This window comes from Impatiens glandulifera, unplaced genomic scaffold (assembly GCF_907164915.1).
Source record: "Impatiens glandulifera unplaced genomic scaffold, dImpGla2.1, whole genome shotgun sequence".
Lineage (NCBI taxonomy): Eukaryota > Viridiplantae > Streptophyta > Magnoliopsida > Ericales > Balsaminaceae > Impatiens > Impatiens glandulifera.
Window position 1 is genome coordinate 16,393 of NW_025919522.1, and position 19,293 is coordinate 35,685.

Sequence of the window (19,293 nt, forward strand, 5' to 3'; positions counted from 1 at the left end):
AAATTATAAAAGTTAAATAATAAAGTATTATCAACAATATAGTAAAAAATATTATTAATATTATATATATATATATATATATATATATGAAGTTATTTGAAATATATATTATTAATATTATTTATAAATATGTTATATTATTAAAAATGTATATAAATTATTTATTAATGTGATCAAATTATTTTAATGATTATATAAATATAAAATTAATATAATTGAGTTAAATCTTTAATAAAGAATTTGTTCTAGAGTTGTTCGATTTTATTTTTTTTTATAATTGTAATGGTAAGTTTTAATTTTTTAAAATATGTATTATATATAAATATGAATTAAGTAAATATACTAAAATCTTAAAATTTGGAGATATTTTATGTATATATATTTATTTACTAATAATTATTCTAAAATCATACTTTAAAATAACCTTCCAAAAAAATATATTTATAATATATATATATATAAAAACATATTAATAGTACTTAATAATATATATAAATTATTTACTGTTCAATATTTATATAAAACACACATTATTTTAACTATTATATATAAAACCGTAATTAAAAGTACTTTTACAAATTATATAAAGTATAATTTATATAAAAATATAAATTATAATTAAGTATAAATAATAGAGCAACTTACATGGGCAGTCCTAGTCCTCGAATTACTCTGAGCACTCAAATTAATTTTTGAAACAAATCGCTCTTCAACTTTTAGAAAGGTCATTAATGGCCATTCCCTCAACTTTTTGGTTAAACATAATGGTTTAAACTTAAAATATTATTTTTTTATATATTATCTTTAATCTTATTTTTCATATTTATATATATAATTATTAAATCACTTATAAATAATATTATATATATATTTTATTATTAATTTTTAAATTTATATAATTATTAAATCTCTTATATATATATATATATAAAAGTTTATATAATTTATAAAATATATATTTTAAAAATAATTTGAAGGTTAAAAGTATTGGTAACCTTCTAACTACTCAATTACTTTTAATTCTCAAATTTATTTTTTAAAAATATATTATATAAATATTATATATAAATTATATATATTTTTATTATATAAATTATTTTAAACTTTATTATATATATATATAATCAATATATTATATAGAAAATTTAATAATTATATAAATATATAATTTAATAATAATATATATATAATATTATATATAAGTGATTTAATAATTATATATATAAATATAAAAAATAAGATTAAATATAATATATAAAAAAATATTTTTTAAGTTTAAGTCGTTATGTTTAACTAATAAGTTAACGGAAGGGTCGTTGGTGACATTTATAAAAGTTGAAAGAACGATTTGTTTTAAAAATTAATTTGAGGATCAAAAGTGAGCGATATGAGTAATTAAAGGGCCCCAAGGTAATTTGCCCTGAATAATATAGGGTAGTATAAGTTATATAAGTTAGTGATGTTTGTAAGCTCGGGCAATTACATTGGCCACTATTCAGGCCCTAAATTTTTAATTTTTAATATATATATATAATATTATTAATTATATATTATATATTATTATATATTTTACTGTATAATAACCTATTCTTTTATATTTATTTCTTTATAATACGTTAACTTTTTCTATGTACATTTTTTCTCTCTATATTATATAATAATATTGTATTTATTTTTCTCTTTATATTATATATAATATATATTAATTTTTTCTCAGTCTAATTTGTAAACTATTTTATTATTTTATTATTTTTAATATTAGTAGGCCCATTTTCTATCTATCGAGATCTTTATTATATTTATTGTAGCTCTTTTATATCACTAACCATAACTCTAACTATATTATTGATATTTTAGTGGTTTTTCCAATTATAATATTTTTTTATCATAAATCCAACCATAACCTAAATTTTTTTTTGTTGAGGTTACATTTTAATATTCTTAAATTTATTTATTTATTCTTATTCTTATATTTATCTTTATAATCTCTTCTCATTTTAAAATATTTATCAAAAATTTTCATTATAAAAATATCATACATAATATATCATAAATATTATTAAATGAGGCTTCAAAATCACCTCAATATTTTTTTTTTGTATGTTTAATATGTTTTTGATAAAATGTACAACTATTATATTTATTTTAATTTTGGGGCCACAACAAAATTTGAATTTTCATTATTATTATAATTTTATATTTATTTATATTATAAATAATATTATTTATTATTATAGATTACTGTATGTTATTATTTAATAAGTAGTTTAATTTTAATTAAAATCTAAAATTTTAATTAAAATTTTAGATTTTAATTATAATATAAATTGTAAATTATATTTATTTAATTGAAATATTATTAATAATTGTAATAAAATAAACTTAAAATAAAATTTATATATAAAATAAAAAAATTATTCTTTATAAAATAAGTAAAAGTAGAAAATAATAAATAATAAAATTATCGTTATAAAATAAATAAACATTTTCTAATTAAATTCTTTTAAAAATATATATTAAAAATGATTATATATAATAATAAAAGTAAAATTAAATAAAATATATTTTATATATTATATAATAAAGTTATATATAAAAGTAAGTTGAAAATAAATTTCACTTATAATATACATTATTTTAGATTCTTAATTTTAACTATTTTATAATTAATTGGAATATAAGTTGAAAATGTAATAGTGTATAAAAAAATATGTATTATAATTGTTTACACAAAAATGATAAAGAGATTATTTTCAATTAAAATATATGAATATTATTATTAATATTATATATATATATATATATATTAAGTGAATAAATTATTTACAATTATAATAATGTAATTTTTAATAATAAAAAAATAAAATATTTGTATATTTGTTATTAATGTAACAAATCACCTAGTTTTTAGGAAATGTGTTATATATAAATATTAACTTATAAGACTTTTATTATTAATTAAATTCTTATTTTATAAATTAATTAGTGATGAATTAGTTTAATTATTATGAGTTAAAAAATTATTTTTGTATTTAATTATGAGAGAAAAATATGATAAAAAACAATTCTTTATATTATTGATAATTATATATCTAATAAATGAATATAAAATAGTAATATAATAAAATTTATATATTAAGGTGGTAATTTATTTATTTTTTATTCTTTTTGAAAATAAATCCAATTTTGAAGTATAAAATATAAATAATTTTATAAAAGTAAGTTAAAAATAAATTTTATCCTAAATCAACTAATTAACTAAGTAAATATAGATTTTTGAATGAACTTATTCTATAAATTAATTAGTTATTTATTAAACTACTATTTTAATATTGACATATTTATTTAGTATGAAATTTTATTTAAAATAAAATTTATTTTTTTAGTATTATTTCATAAACTTTTTCTAACCTTAGGTATCTTCAATGGGTGGAAAGAAGCAACCTTACGTTGAAAGGTGCTTGTTGAGTAAGGCCGGCTTTCGAGCCCAAGCCCCTTGTATAGGTTGGGTGCTTGAGCGCATTTTTCTCATATCGATCAAGGCTTGAAAAGTGAAATAAGGGGCACGTTAGCTAGGCCGTTTTCTTGCAGGAGTGCTAACTAAGCCCTTACGTTTTCTTCGCTTACTCTGTAGTACGAGCCTCATACAGAGCCGCGCCCTTTTAATATGATGAGAAGAGGCCCTCTTTTCTTTTCCGCACTAATCAATGCTTATTTTATTTACATTTACTATTATATCTTTTTTTGGGTGTATAGCTCAGTTGGTAGAGCATTAGGCTTTTAACTTAGTGGTCGCAGGTTCAAGTCCTGTTATACCCAAACCCACCTTAGACTGACGTATTCGTAATGATGTGTAGTAGCGTTCAAAGATAACTCTTTTGCCTTTCGACTCGCTTCGACCTCTTCCGCTGTTGATGTAGAGAAGTAGTCTCCTTTTGCTGCACATAAAAAAGCCTGGTTATTCCTACACACAATACCGAAGCTCGCAGACTCATTAGTCAAATAAGAGGCATCATGTTGATGAATGGTGCCTAGAGGTGGCCTTAACTAGAGACATCAGTGGGATGTCATTCTTGCCCTTATCTTTCCGTGCATTGGCCCAACCGGTTGGACTTCGTCCTTCCTATCTTCGTACATAATCAAATATGGCAGCTCTTCAATTACATTGAACCTCGCATGGATTTCTTTTTACCACAATCAGCCACCCTTCCTTCTATTCTTTTTCCATAAGTCAAGCTGGCTAGCCAAAGCTTCTTGAATGACCAACTCTTGCTCGTCCTTTTGGCCCTTTACTTTGAGTTCACCAACCGAAGATGACAGTTCTTCCATTCCTCATGCATTCAATAAGAGGTCCGGGGCTTTCGGAGATACTGAATTTTACGATCCTTTAAAGTCTCCGGCTCCTGGCACCGAGGCCAGCACAAGACACAACCGCAACTGTTCGACTAAGAGAATGGTTCCTCCAAATGGAAAGTTCTTTGCCTCGGGTCAGCGGATGGAACACGGTCAGTGCAGTAGACAGGGTAATATCACGAACTAACAAAGTGGAATGGATAGGGATAGCTCGCTTACTACCTTCTGGTCTCATCCAGCGTCTACAGTGGATAATTAGTTGTAGCGTGGAGGCAGAAATAGGAAAAGGAAGAATGTTGCGTCAATCTTCTTTTCGCTCTCAAAAGCTTGAAATATTTTATCCTTCGGGATTGGCTATTTCACTAGTCTTAGTTCGATGAAAGTAGGGTTGTTTAGTAGCTTGGCATGATCGAGTTCATTCAATCGGGCGTGCACGGTAAGAAAGTTCAGACGTTCTTGCCATAGACCAAGGTTTTAACGACTCCAGTGGTTCATCTAAAATTGCTTTGTCTTTCTTCGGCGTAAGTATTGGAGTGAGGAACTTTACTTGGAGGCAAATAAGGGGGATTTCACCTAGACTCTTTTTCCAGTGCTTTCAAGGGCTCAGGGTTGACGACTGATTAGTTATAGGCATGGTTTGAGCCTAGAAAATGAGTCCATAATTCACTCTTTCAGCCACACCGAACTCTCTCTTTCTCTTAATCCTAGGATTCTTGCTTTTGCCTTACCTTCTTTAGATAAAGGGCCTCTTTTTTATAGAAGAAGCAACTAGTTTATCGGCATTTGTTGTCGTTGAATGAATAACCGATTCAATTGTTCTTGTTGACAGTTAGTTTGATTCAGCAGTGACGAAAGGTTATCATCTTCTATTCGTTGGATCCCGTCTGCTTAACGAAATGCTCTTTCTAGGTCTTTCGAGAAGGGACGCCATATAGTTTAGGAAGGGCTTAGCAGCATAGAACTGACTGATGAATCATCTAATTCCATAGGAAAGGACGTGTAACCTAAGTGAATGACGTGATAGAGTATTCTTTCTTTCAAGAAAAGGTTATGGTATGGGAAGAGACCTTTTTGAATAGCAAGTCCAGGTTTAGGATCACATCCCCGGTAGACAAGGAAGAAGGAAATGTAGCGAAGTCGGGATAGGTAGAAGGTGGAACTCTCTTGTTCACAATTGCCCATGGCTAAAACAAAGAGGGCGTAGACCCACGGTAGGAGACGGAATGAAGGTAATTTTTATTTTCTCTTACAGAATCAGCTGCTATTGCATACCTTGTTGCAAGATATGTAGGGGAGGAATTCGTCTAGTCACATGGAGCTGTTCACTTTTAAGTGAGATTTGGAAATTGATAGTTAGCCTGCATCTGCATAGCTCCTTCTATAACAACTTCCTATTCTAATTCAATCTCGGACATTCAGTCAGTGAAGTTACTTTCTTTCTGGCTAGACTAAGCCTTTCCTTCGCCTTCCCCTACTTTCCGTTCAGTTTTCCTTTCCTTGGTTCATTCGTGGCATTAGTTTTCAAATTCATATCAGATCATCTGTCCGAGTCAGATTCTTTCACAGCGCATTCTCTGATATTGATTCTAGCACACCGGAAACCTGAACACTAAGAGTGGGTGGATAGGCTGACACCGGTTAATTGAACACTTTACTATGATCGATGCAGCGGGAACGCTCACTCGCACCAACGGATACTACCAAAGCTAATTGAAGTGTTAGTCCAGCAAGTTTATTGATTCAATTGCCAGTCCTCTACCACCGGCTATAAGACCCTCAATGCAGACGTGTTGTTAGAGTGAACCGGTGCTCCTCCAACAAGGTGCTCCCAAGCGACTTGGGGACCTAATATAGCTCACTATCTGCCATTACCCCTATCCATTCCTACCTATTGTCCATCCGAAATCCATTTTTCTGTCCAGAGATAAGGCACTTCCCCGGCTTCCTGGTCTCGACTATTCTTCTGTCTATTTCACTGATACACAGGTCATACCATCGAAGAGTATCATACTTTGCGTGATATGTCATCTATGACATGAATGATGAAAATCGTATCAATTGGAATTCAGTTAAGGCATACCTGAAAGCCACCAATGCCACTGAAGCTACTGGAGATCTATACTAATCCAATACCACAACAGAAAGGGGGACAAGTCACCACTCAGGGACCTACACCGGTACAAACTAATCCAGGACCTTCTGCCAGCGCTAACACCATCCGAGCTTGCACTACTACTCGAAAAGAGATGCCTGTGAGACCCCCTCAAGTTCTGTAATTCGAAAGAGGAGAATGAAAAACTTCGTAGTCACTTTCTTTGCTTACCCCCAGGAATGTTCCAAAAGCAGACGAAATCACTATGGAACCGGACCTCCTTGCCAGGAGGAATCAAAGATTCATGGCCGGAGATCAAGGCACAGATCGATCCGAAGTGAGCAGCAAGGGCTGAAAAGCGTAGAAAACTCCAATGCGCTCCTAAAAACTACAGTGCAGAAATGGGTTTCGACACGGCAACATGGAACTTTTAGGCTTCTGCTTTTGGCTAGTGCCTTTCCTTATAGATGGCATAACCGGGGAAGTTGAGTTCTAGTCTTGGAGCTCGGTTCTGGCATCTCAGTTCAGTTCTACAGCTCATGGCCTTTCTTATCACAACAAAAAGATTGGTTGTAGACCCTCTCGAAGCGCTTCCAGAAAGCATTGCTTCCTTCACCAAGCATAGATTGGTTCCCTTTTATCTTTTGTTATAATGGATACTATTGCAAAGATTCCATCTTGCTCCCACCATGAAAAAGGAAGACGAATCAAAACTAGGGCCCTGGAAAGACGTCTAACGAGATAAATTGGGTTTCCATTGCTATTTTACAGGAAAAAAAGCAAATGATGTTATATTCTCCAAGGGCCCCCATCCAGATCTGCTATCTATCTTCGTAGTCTGGTATGTGTAAGTTATACCAGCCTTACAACTAGTTGGAGTTCCATTAAGATAAATGTAACATTCATCTTCAATAGCTGGCATAGACGTTCGTTCAGCCAAAACATCAATTGTTTAGTTGCTGAAAGTATAGAGATAAGCTTCCCAAGGCCTTCCTTTTATGGTCCAATACCTTATGATGGACAAGCACCCGATGAAACAGACTGAATCTTGTCTCACTGCCAACCATTTGGTGGTAGAGTCCAAACCCATTTCCCGAATGAAGCCTCTTTCTAAGCGCTGTGCTCCCCTTCTAGCTTGAGTGCCCAAAACCCAGGATTTTCAGTAGCCTCTTTCCAGGTTTCGGGAGAGCCTTTTCCTTATCAACTGATCTTTCTTTTTTTCAGAAAGATTAGAAAGCAGACCGACCAAAGAAAGCTACCATCACACCTAAACCTTTTGCCTTAAGCACTAGGCCACTAGTAGAGTCAACTTTCTCGCATGTTAGTTCAAGCAGTCCTACCTTCCTTTTATTTGGGTGGGGATATTTGAAGAAGCGCAGGTCAGGTTTGGAACTAAGGGGCTGGTCTCGATCTCGCTTGGCGATTGTTGACTCAACCATAATTCAAATTTTAAAGACATTTTATTACAACTACTAACTTCTAACTAACCAATGTTGCTAATTGTTATGATTGATATACGATGCAACTTATCGTTTATATATTTATTCTTTTTTTAAATATTTTTCTAATAAACATAATAAATTTCAATTATACAGTTATTTTTATAATTTTATACACTTGATTAATTTAAAATTTTTGTTGAATATTCAATTTGGATAAACTTAATTTTTATATAATAAAATAATTCAATAAATTTAAATAATATTAATTTTATTTAAAATGTATATAAATAAATAATATTTTATTTAAATCTTACCATATTTCTCATCAAATTCGTGGTATTAAATGATAAATTCATGGACATTAAACATAAATAAGAGAAAAATAATGTTTAATTTAATAAATGATAAATTAATGGACATTTAACATGGATAAGAGAAAAACATATAATAATGCTTAATATATATATATATATATATATATATATATTACGATATTTCTTATCAAATTCTCGGTATTAAATGATAAATTCATGACATAAATAAAATAAAAACGTTCAATTTAATAAATTATAAATTATAATTTAATGGACATTTGATATAGATAAGAGAAAAATATATAATAATACTTAATATATATATATATATATATATATATATATATATATATAATTAATATGATGTTTAATCATGTATTTTTAAATTTTATATACTCCATGAATTTAAAAATATAAATAAATATTAAATTTAAATTTAATTTAGTTTTACAAATTAATGATTAATTTAATATATTTATATATTAGATTTTAAAAATATATTTACTTTCAACTTTAATTCAAATTTCTAAATAATTTATTAAAAATATTTTTATACCTTAACTGCATATTTATTATTTATATAATTAATTAAATTTTCTTTTATTTATTATATATTTTATTTATTATTAATTAACCATGATTAAATATTTATACATACATAAAATTTTTAATTAAATTTAACAATAAAAAGTGGTCTAATAGTTAAATTTTTCATATTTAATATTTGAGACTCGAGTCTCAATTGATGCAAATTTATAAATATTAAAATCAAAGTGATGTTATACGTTTTCTATATATTTATTATTTATATAATTAATTTTCTTTTTTACAGTTTGAACTGTTGTTCCATTATTTTATTATTTTTGGGTTTTATATAAATATATAATAGATTTTAAAATTATTTTTAATTTATTTTTTCATATTAATTTCCAAATAACTTAATAAAAAAATATTTTTATACATTCTTTTTATATATATTATTTATATAATTAATTAATTTCGTTATTTAATTATATATTTTATACATCATTCATTAATCATTAAATATATATACATACATACATAAAAAGTTTGAATTAAATTCACCAAACAAAAATGATTAAAGTGTTCACATTTCATATTTGAGGTAAGAGTTTGAGTCTATATTAATGTGAACTTAAGAATATTCAAATGAAAGTGATGGTACATGTGGGTGTGAATTGAAATTTGAGGGAAGGGAGCATGATGGTTTGTATATAGAGTTAATAATTACTTTATGTGAGTCCCTATGTAAATGCGTTTGAATTTTTGGTTGATGGGGAAAGTCTATAATAAAATATCAATTAGAAAAATGCTTAAAGTGAAGTAACAATATATATATAATAACGGTTAAATTTAAAAAGCTCTAAATTAGTGGGTCTCGTACCATAGTGCTCGACCCATGAGACAAAATGTACCGAGCTAAAAAATCTATTAACTCGCCAATCATATAAACGAGTTATGAAATAATATGAAGAATAATCCACTAAAAAATTTAATTAATGAAGATGAAAAGTCATTTTTATATTTTTAATCTTCATATTTATTAAATACAAATAATGGTATACATCCTCTATATATTTATTATTTATATAATTAATTTTCTTTTATTCAATATATCTTTAATCTATTATTATATTATTTTAACTTTTTTTATTATTTTAATATAATTATATAATTGAATTTAAAAATATTTTTAATTCAAATTTCCAAATACTTTATTAAAAAGCGTCAATTGTCTTTTCTTTCGCAAATATATTAACCCAATTCAAAGTCAACAACTCTTAGATGTCAAATTTTAAGACAAACATAACTTTTTTTAATTAGGCAAACTAAGTTAATAAAAAATTTAAAATTAACTAGATTTAATAATTAAACACATTTTGCTAATAAATCATGAAATGAAAATGTGTTTTATAAGGGATATTTGGTAGAATTTATTTATTTATAATAGAAAATTATTTTTCTAAAGTAGTTTTAAACTATTTAAGAAACCAATATATTTTAGAATTTAATAAATAACAAAATATCAGTTTTCAACCTAAATGTTGTGGTAATAACTGGTATCTAAAAATTAAAGATCACGTATTCTATTGTAGTTAATAAAACCTGAGATGTAATTATAAGTTTTTATAAGATAATGCTAGTTTCCAAAATTATGAAAATATAAAATAAAATATATCAAAATATTTTAGTTAATGATTTTGATAATTTTAATATTTTAATAAAATAACACAAGAAACAAGCTTATTATTAATATCAATTTCTTTAACACCTATTATAAATTATAAATTGTAAATATCTACATTTTATAAATTTTAATGATTATTTAATAAATATTTATTTAGAAGGTAAGAATCTGCATAAAATTTACCTTTAAAAAATATTGATATAATTTATTATTTTATCAATTTTAAATAATTATTTTAGGATTTTTTTATAACAAATACCTAAATAAATTTTCTTTCTTTTAAAAAAGATTTATATAATAATTTCTTTTCATTTACATAAATTTCTTTGTTTAACATTAATTACTCTAAATAACTATTTTTTTGCGGGTGAATATTACATTTTATAAATTATTTTTCAAATTCATAATCTTTGAAATGAATATAAATACTCTCTAGTTCATTGAATAAATTAAATTTAAGTTGTCATATCAAAAACAATGAACAAATTATTCTTCAATTTTGTGTTGGTGTTAGTTCTTCTCATTTCTCGTAAGTTTAATTTTCTCTCTATTTATGATTAGTTTAAATTTAATGATATCATTAATAATAAAAACATGTATGACTATTTTATTTTTACATAGAATGATAAAATAGTGGCAAGGGTTTGTTTTAACAAGAGCGCTACTTTTAAAGGCCTGTGTTTTAAGGATAACAGTTGTAAAAATCATTGCTTACCCGAATCTGTTAACAATTTTGATGGGTATTGTGACAATTTTGTCCGCATATGTGAAAGACTATGTGAATAGTCTATTCATGTTCTTTAATAACACAAATGTATCGACTTTGGATGTGAAAATAAATATTTAATGCTTATTTAATTGTGATATCTAATTACTAATTTTATTTTATTAGCATATAAGTTTTAACAATAATTCATTAATTATATATATATATATATATATATATATATAATAACACTTAATTTTAAAAATCTCTAGATTATCGGGTCATCGAACCACACCCAACGTCCCACTTTATGAGAAAAAACGAATCGGGTTACATAATCCATTGACTCGCGAATTCAAACTGGTTATAAATTAATATGAAAAGTCACAATATAAATTTAAATTAAAAAAGATGAAAATTCATTTTTAGATTATTAATATTTGTATTCAAGGTGTAGATCAATTTTGCTCGAAACATGAATATCATTAAATTTTCAGATAAATGGAACAAAATTATAGATCTTGTTAATAAAAAGGCTAAGAAAATGCGAATGTTTTCAAATGCTTCTTTGGAGCCCTAGTCTATAATGCCTAGAGAGAAAGAAATACAAAAATTTATAGCTCGAATAAAAGAACAAAAGGAAAAGTTTAGGATGATATTGTCTCTGATGGCAACGCTCTCATACATAAATGGAGGGGAATTCCGATTAATGAAGACAGTTGGAAACTCAGTCAAAGATTGAATATCCCATATAAAATCATTACAAGGAAAGGAAGTTTCAAATAGTTCTTGTTTAATGACTTGTTTGTAATTCAATTGTTTGTTATTTTATTTTTTTTAACTTATTTGTTTCAAACTCATTTGGCATTTTAAAAAACTCTAGGGTCTGTCTAGATTTATTTCTTGAACTCATTTTTCTATTTTGGAATTTTTAATAAAAATAAACAAATCCCTTTTTCAAAAAAAATATGATTTTTTTAATTTGGTTAAAATAAATATTTTTATTTTTTCTACCATCTATTATATGAGAAATGATTTGAAGAAGAAATTTGAAGGAGAAAATGGGGAGGGAATGATGTGGCACAATTTGATTAGCCACAAAAATAACAAAATTTCTCTCTCTTCTCTTTCTCCTCACATTTTATCTTTTTTTCAACCAGTGATGTAGTGACACATCATTTCTTCCCTTATTATCTCCCTCAACTTCCCTCTTACTATCACTCCTCTTATTATATGCACAATTGTTTTAACAATTTTTTAATTCAACAAAATTATATATTAGATTATATAAATAATTGTACCTTAGTTTTTAATAAAAATTTCAAAATAATTTATTAAAAAAATAATATTATACGTTTTCTATATATTTATTATTTATATAATTAATTTTTCTTTTTTCATTATATGTTTGAACTATTGTTCCATTATTTTATTTTATTTTGGTTTTATATAAATATATAATATATTTTAAAATTATTTTTAATTTATTTTTTTATATTAATTTCCAAATAACTTAATAAAAAAATATTTTTATACATTCTTTTTATATATATTAATTATACAATTAATTAATTTTGTTATTTAATTATATTTAATTTCCAAACAAAAGCGATTAAAGTGTTCACATTTCATATTTGAGGTGAGAGTTTGAGTCTAAATTGATGTGAAGTTAAGAATATTCAAATGAAAGTGATGGTACATGTGGGTGTAAATTGAAATTTGAGGGAAGGGAGCATGATGGTTTGTATATAGAGTTAATAATTACTTTATGTGAGTCCCTATGTAAATGCTTGTGAATTTTTGGTTGATGGGAAAGTCTATAATAAAATATCAATTAGAAAAATGCTTAAAGTGAAGTAACAATAAATTTAAAAAACTCTAAATTAGTGGGTCTCGTACCATAGTGCTCGACACACTTTATGAGACAAAATGTACCGAGTTAAAAAATATATTAACTCGCCAATCATATAAACGAGTTATGAAATAATATAAAGAGTCATGACTAAAAAATTTAATTAATGAAGATGAAAAGGCATTTTTATATTTTTAATCTTCATATTTATTAAATACAAATAATGGTATACATCCACTATATATTTATTATTTATATAATTAATTTTCTTTTATTCAATATATCTTTAATCTATTATTCTATTATTTTAACTTTTTTTATTATTTTAATATAATTATATAATTGATTTCAAAAATATTTTTAATTTAGTTTTTAATTCAAATTTCCAAATAATTTATTAAAAAGCGTCAACTGTCCTCTCTTTCGCCCATATATTAACCCAATTTCTAAGTCAAGAACTCTTAGATGTCAAATATAAGACAAACATAATTTTTTTAATTAGGCTAACTAAGCTAATAAAAAATTTAAAATTAACTAGATTTAATAATTAAACACATTTTGCTAATAAATCATGAAATGAAAGTACATTTTATGAGAGATATTTGGTAGAATCTATTTATTTGTAATAAGAAATTATTTTTCTAAAGTAATTTTAAACTAATTAAGAAACCAATATATTTTAGAATTTAATAGATAACACGGTATCAGTTTTCAACCTAAATGTTGTGGTAATAACTAGTATCTAAAAATTAAAGATCACATATTCTATTCTAGTTAATAAAACCTGAGATGTAATTATAAGTCTTTATAAGATAAGATAATGCTAGTATCCTAAATTATGAAAATATAAAATAAAATATATCAAAATATTTTAGTTAATGATTTTGATAATTTTAATATTTTAATAAAATAAGACAAGAAACAAGCTTATTATTAATATGGATGTCTAAACTTTAATTTTTTCATTTTATAAATATCAATTTCTTTAACACCTTTTATAAATTTTAAATATCTATATTTTATAAATTTTAATGATTATTTAAGAAATATTTATTTAGAAGGTAAGAATCTGCATAAAATTTACCTTTAAAAAATATTGATATAATTTATTATTTGATCAATTTTAAATAATTATTTTAGGATTTTTTTTATAAAAAATATCTAAATAAATTTTTTTTTCTTTTAAAAGAGATTTATATAATAATTTCTTTTCATTTACATAAACTTCTTTGTTTAACATTAATTACTCTAAATAACTATTTGTTTGCTAGTGAATATTTCTTTTTATAATTTATTTTTCAAATTCATAGTCTTTTAAATGAATATAAATACTCTCTAGTTCTTTGAATAAATTAACTTTAAGTTGTCATATCAAACACCATGAACAAATTATTCTTCAATCTTGTGTTGGTGTTAGTTCTTCTCATTTCTCGTAAGTTTAATTTTCTCTCTATTTATGATTAGTTTAAATTTAATGATATCATTAATAATAAAAACATGTATGACTATTTAATTTTTACGGAGAATGATAAAGTAGTGGCAAGAGTTTGTTTTAACAAGAGCGCTACATTTAAAGGCCTGTGTTTTAAGGATAGCAGTTGTAAAAAATATTGCTTACCCGAATCTGTTAACAATTTTGATGGGTATTGTGATAATTTTGTCTGCATATGTGAAAGACTATGTGAATAGTCTATTCATGTTCTTTAATAACACAAATGTACCAACTATGGATGTGAAAATAAATATTTAATGCTTATTTAATTGTGATATCTAATTACTAATTTTATTTTATTAGCATATAAGTTTTAACAATAATTCATTAATCATATATATATAATAACACTTAATTTTAAATATTTCTAGATTATCGGGTTATCGCAACACACCCAACGTCCCGCTTTTTGAGAAAAAACGAATCGGGTTACATAATCCATGGACTCGCGAATTGAAACGGGTTATAAAATAATATGAAAAGTCACAACATAAAATTAAATTATAAAAGATGAAAATTCATTTTTAGATTATTAATATTCGTATTTATTAAATTCATTTAAATATAAAATATTTATATCCAAGGTGTAGATCAATTTTGCTCGGAACATGAATATCATTAAATTTCCAGATAAATGGAACGAAATTATAGATCTTGTTAAGAATAAGGCTAAGGAAATGCGAATGTCTTCAAATGCTTCTTTGGAGCCCTAGTCTACAATGCCTAGAGAGAAAGAAATACAAGAATTTATAGCACGAATAAAAGAACAAAATGAAAAGTTTAGGGTGATATTGTCTCTGATGGCAACGCTCTCATACGTAAATGGAGGGGAATTTCGATTAATGAAGACAGTTGAAAGCTCAGTCAAAGATTGAATATCCCATATAAAATCATTACAAGGAAATGAAGTTTCAAATAGTTCTTGTTTAATGACTTGTTTGTAATTCAATTGTTTGTTATTCTATTTTTTTTAACTTATTTGTTTCAAACTCATTTGGTATTTTAAAAAACTCTAAGTTCTGTCTAGCTTTATTCCTTGAACTCATTTTCCTATTTTGGAATTTTTAAAAAATTAAACTAATCCGTTTTCCAAAAAAAATATAATTTTTTAATTTTAGTTAAAATAAATATTTTATTTTTTCTACCATTTATTATATGAGAAATGATTGGGAGAAGGAACTTGAGAGAGGGGAGGGAATGATATGGCGCAATTTGATTATCCACAAAAATAACAAAATTTCTCTCTCTTCTCTTTCTTTTCACATTTTATCCTTTTTCCAACCAGTGATGTAGTGACACATCATTTCTTCCCCCATTACCTCTCTCAAATTCCCTTCTCTATCACTCCTCTTATTATATACACCATTGTTTTAACAATTTTTTAATTCAACAAAATTATATATTAGATTATATAAATAATTGTACCTTAGTTTTTAATTAAAATTTCAAAATAATTTATTAAAAAAATAATGTTATACGTTTTCTATATATTTATTATTTATATAATTAATTTTCATTTTTTCATTATATGTTTGAACTATTGTTCCATTATTTTATTATTTTTGGGTTTTATATAAATATATAATAGATTTTAAAATTATTTTTAATTTATTTTTTCATATTAATTTCCAAATAACTTAATAAATTTTTTTTTTATACATTCTTTTTATATATATTATTTATGCAATTAATTAATTTCGTTATTTATTTATATATTTTATACATCATTCATTAATCATTAAATATATATACATACATACATAAAAAGTTTGAAGTAAATTCACCAAACAAAAATAATTAAAGTGTTCACATTTCATATTTGAGGTAAGAGTTTGCGTCTCAATTAATGTGAACTTAAGAATATTCAAATGAAAGTGATGGTACATGTGGGTGTGAATTGAAATTTAAGGGAAGGGAGCATGATTGTTTGAATATAGAGTTAATAATTACTTTATGTGAGTCCTTATGTAAATGCGTGTGAATTTTTGGTTGATGGGGAAAGTCTATAATAAAATATCAATTAGAAAAATGCTTAAAGTGAAGTAACAATATATATATAATAACGGTTAAATTTAAAAAACTCTAAATTAGTGGGTCTCATACCATAGTGCTCCACACACTTTATGAGACAAAATGTACCGAGTTAAAAAATCTATTAACTCGTCAATCATATAAACGAGTTATGAAATAATATGAAGTGTCATGGACTAAAAAATTTAATTAATGAAGATGAAAAAGCATTTTTATATTTTTAATCTTCATATTTATTAAATACAAATAATGGTATACATCATCTATATATTTATTATTCATATAATTAATTTTATTTTATTCAATATATCTTTAATCTATTGTTCTATTATTTTAACTTTTTTTTATTATTTTAATATAATTATATAATTGATTTCAAAAATATTTTTAATTTAGTTTTTAATTCAAATTTCCAAATAATTTATTAAAAAGCGTCAACTGTCCTCTCTTTCACCCATATATTAACCCAATTTTTAAGTCAAGAACTCTTAGATGTCAAATATAAGACAAACATAATTTATTTTATAATTAGGCTAACTAAGTTAATAAAAAATTTAAAATTAACTAGATTTAATAATTAAACACATTTTGCTAATAAATCATGAAATGAAAGTGTATTTTATGAGAGATATTTGGTAGAATCTATTTATTTTTAATAAGAAGTTATTTTTCTAAAGTAATTTTAAACTAATTAAGAAACCAATATATTTTAGAATTTAAAAGATAACACAATATCAGTTTTCAACATAAATATTGTGGTAATAACGCGTATCTAAAAATTAAAGATCACATATTCTATTCTAGTTAATAAAACCTGAGATGTAATTATAAGTCTTTATAAGATAAGATAATGCTAGTTTCCTAAATTATGAAAATATAAAATAAAATATATCAAAATATTTTAGTTAATGATTTTGATAATTTTAATATTTTAATAAAATAACACAAAAAACAAGCTTATTATTAATATGGATGTCTAAACTTTAATTTTTCCATTTTATAAATATCAATTTCTTTAACACCTTTTATAAATTTTAAATATCTATATTTTATAAATTTTAATGATTATTTAAGAAATATTTATTTAGAAGGTAAGAATCTGCATAAAATTTACCTTTAAAAAATATTGATATAATTTATTATTTGTTCAATTTTAAATAATTATTTTAGGATTTTTTTTATAACAAATATCTAAATAAATTTTCTTTCTTTTAAAAGATATTTATATAATAATTTCTTTTCATTTACATAAATTTCTTTGTTTAAAATTAATTACTCTAAATAACTATTTGTTTGCTGATGAATATTTCATTTTATAAATTATTTTTCAAATTCATAGTCTTTTAAATGAATATAAATACTCTCTAGTTCTTTGAATAAATTAACTTTAAGTTGTCATATCAAACACCATGAACAAATTATTCTTCAATCTTGTGTTGTTGTTAGTTCTTCTCATTTCTCGTAAGTTTAATTTTCTCTCTATTTATGATTAGTTTAAATTTAATGATATCATTAATAATAAAAACATGTATGACTATTTAATTTTTACAGAAAATGATAAAGTAGTGGCAAGAGTTTGTTTTAACAAGAGCGCTACATTTAAAGGCTTGTGTTTTAAGGATAACAGTTGTAAAAAATATTGCTTACCCGAATCTGTTAACAATTTTGATGGGTATTGTGATAATTTTGTCTGCATATGTGAAAGACTGTGTAAATAGTCTATTCATGTTCTTTAATAACACAAATGTACCAACTATGGATGTGAAAATAAATATTTAATGCTTATTTAATTGTGATATCTAATTACTAGTTTTATTAGCATATAAGTTTTAACAATAATTCATTAATCATATATATATAATAACACTTAATTTTAAATATTTCTAGATTATCGGGTTATCGCACCACACCCAACGTCCCGCTTTATGAGAAAAAACGAATCGGGTTACATAATCCATTGACTCGCGAATTCAAACGGGTTATAAAATAATATGAAAAGTCACAACATAAAATTAAATTAAAAAAGATGAAAATTCATTTTTAGATTATTAATAATCGTATTTATTAAATTCATTTAAATATAAAATATTGTGTAGATCAATTTTGCTCAGAACATGAATATCATTAAATTTCCAGATAAATGGAACGAAATTATAGATCTTGTTAAGAAAAAGGTTAAGGAAATGCGAATGTTTTCAAATGCTTCTTTGTAGCCCTAGTCTACAATGCCTAAAGAGAAAGAAATACAAGAATTTATAGCACGAATAAAAGAACAAAAGGAAAAGTTTAGGATGATATTGTCTCTGATGGCAACACTCTCATACATAAATGGAGGGGAATTCCGATTAATGAAGACAGTTGTAAGCTCAGTCAAAGATTGAATATCCCATATAAAATCATTACAAGGAAAGGAAGTTTCAAATAGTTCTTGTTTAATGACTGGTTTGTAATTCAATTGTTTGTTATTCTATTTTTTTTTAACTTATTTGTTTCAAACTTATTTGGTATTTTAAAAAACTCTAAGCTCTGTCTAGCTTTATTCCTTGAACTCATTTTCCTATTTTGGAATTTTTAAAAATTTTAAACTAATCCGTTTTCTAAAAAAAATATAATTTTTTTAATTTTGTTTAAAATTAATATTTTTATTTTTTATATCATTTATTATATGAGAAATAATTGGGAGAAGAAATTTGAGAGAGGGAATGAGGTAGGGAATGATGTGGTGCAATTTGATTAGCCACAAAAATAACAAAATTTCTCTCTTCTCTTTCTTTTCACATTTTATCATTTTTCCAACCATTT

General features: G+C 24.7%; 1 non-coding gene across 1 annotated transcript; it reads left to right on the forward strand.

Annotated features, from left to right (window-relative positions):
• The first annotated feature begins 3,746 nt into the window (after nucleotides 1–3,746).
• TRNAK-UUU lies at nucleotides 3,747–3,819 on the forward strand. The gene has a single exon. It is a non-coding gene; the product is annotated as a tRNA-Lys (tRNA).
• Nucleotides 3,820–19,293: the final 15,474 nt, after the last annotated feature.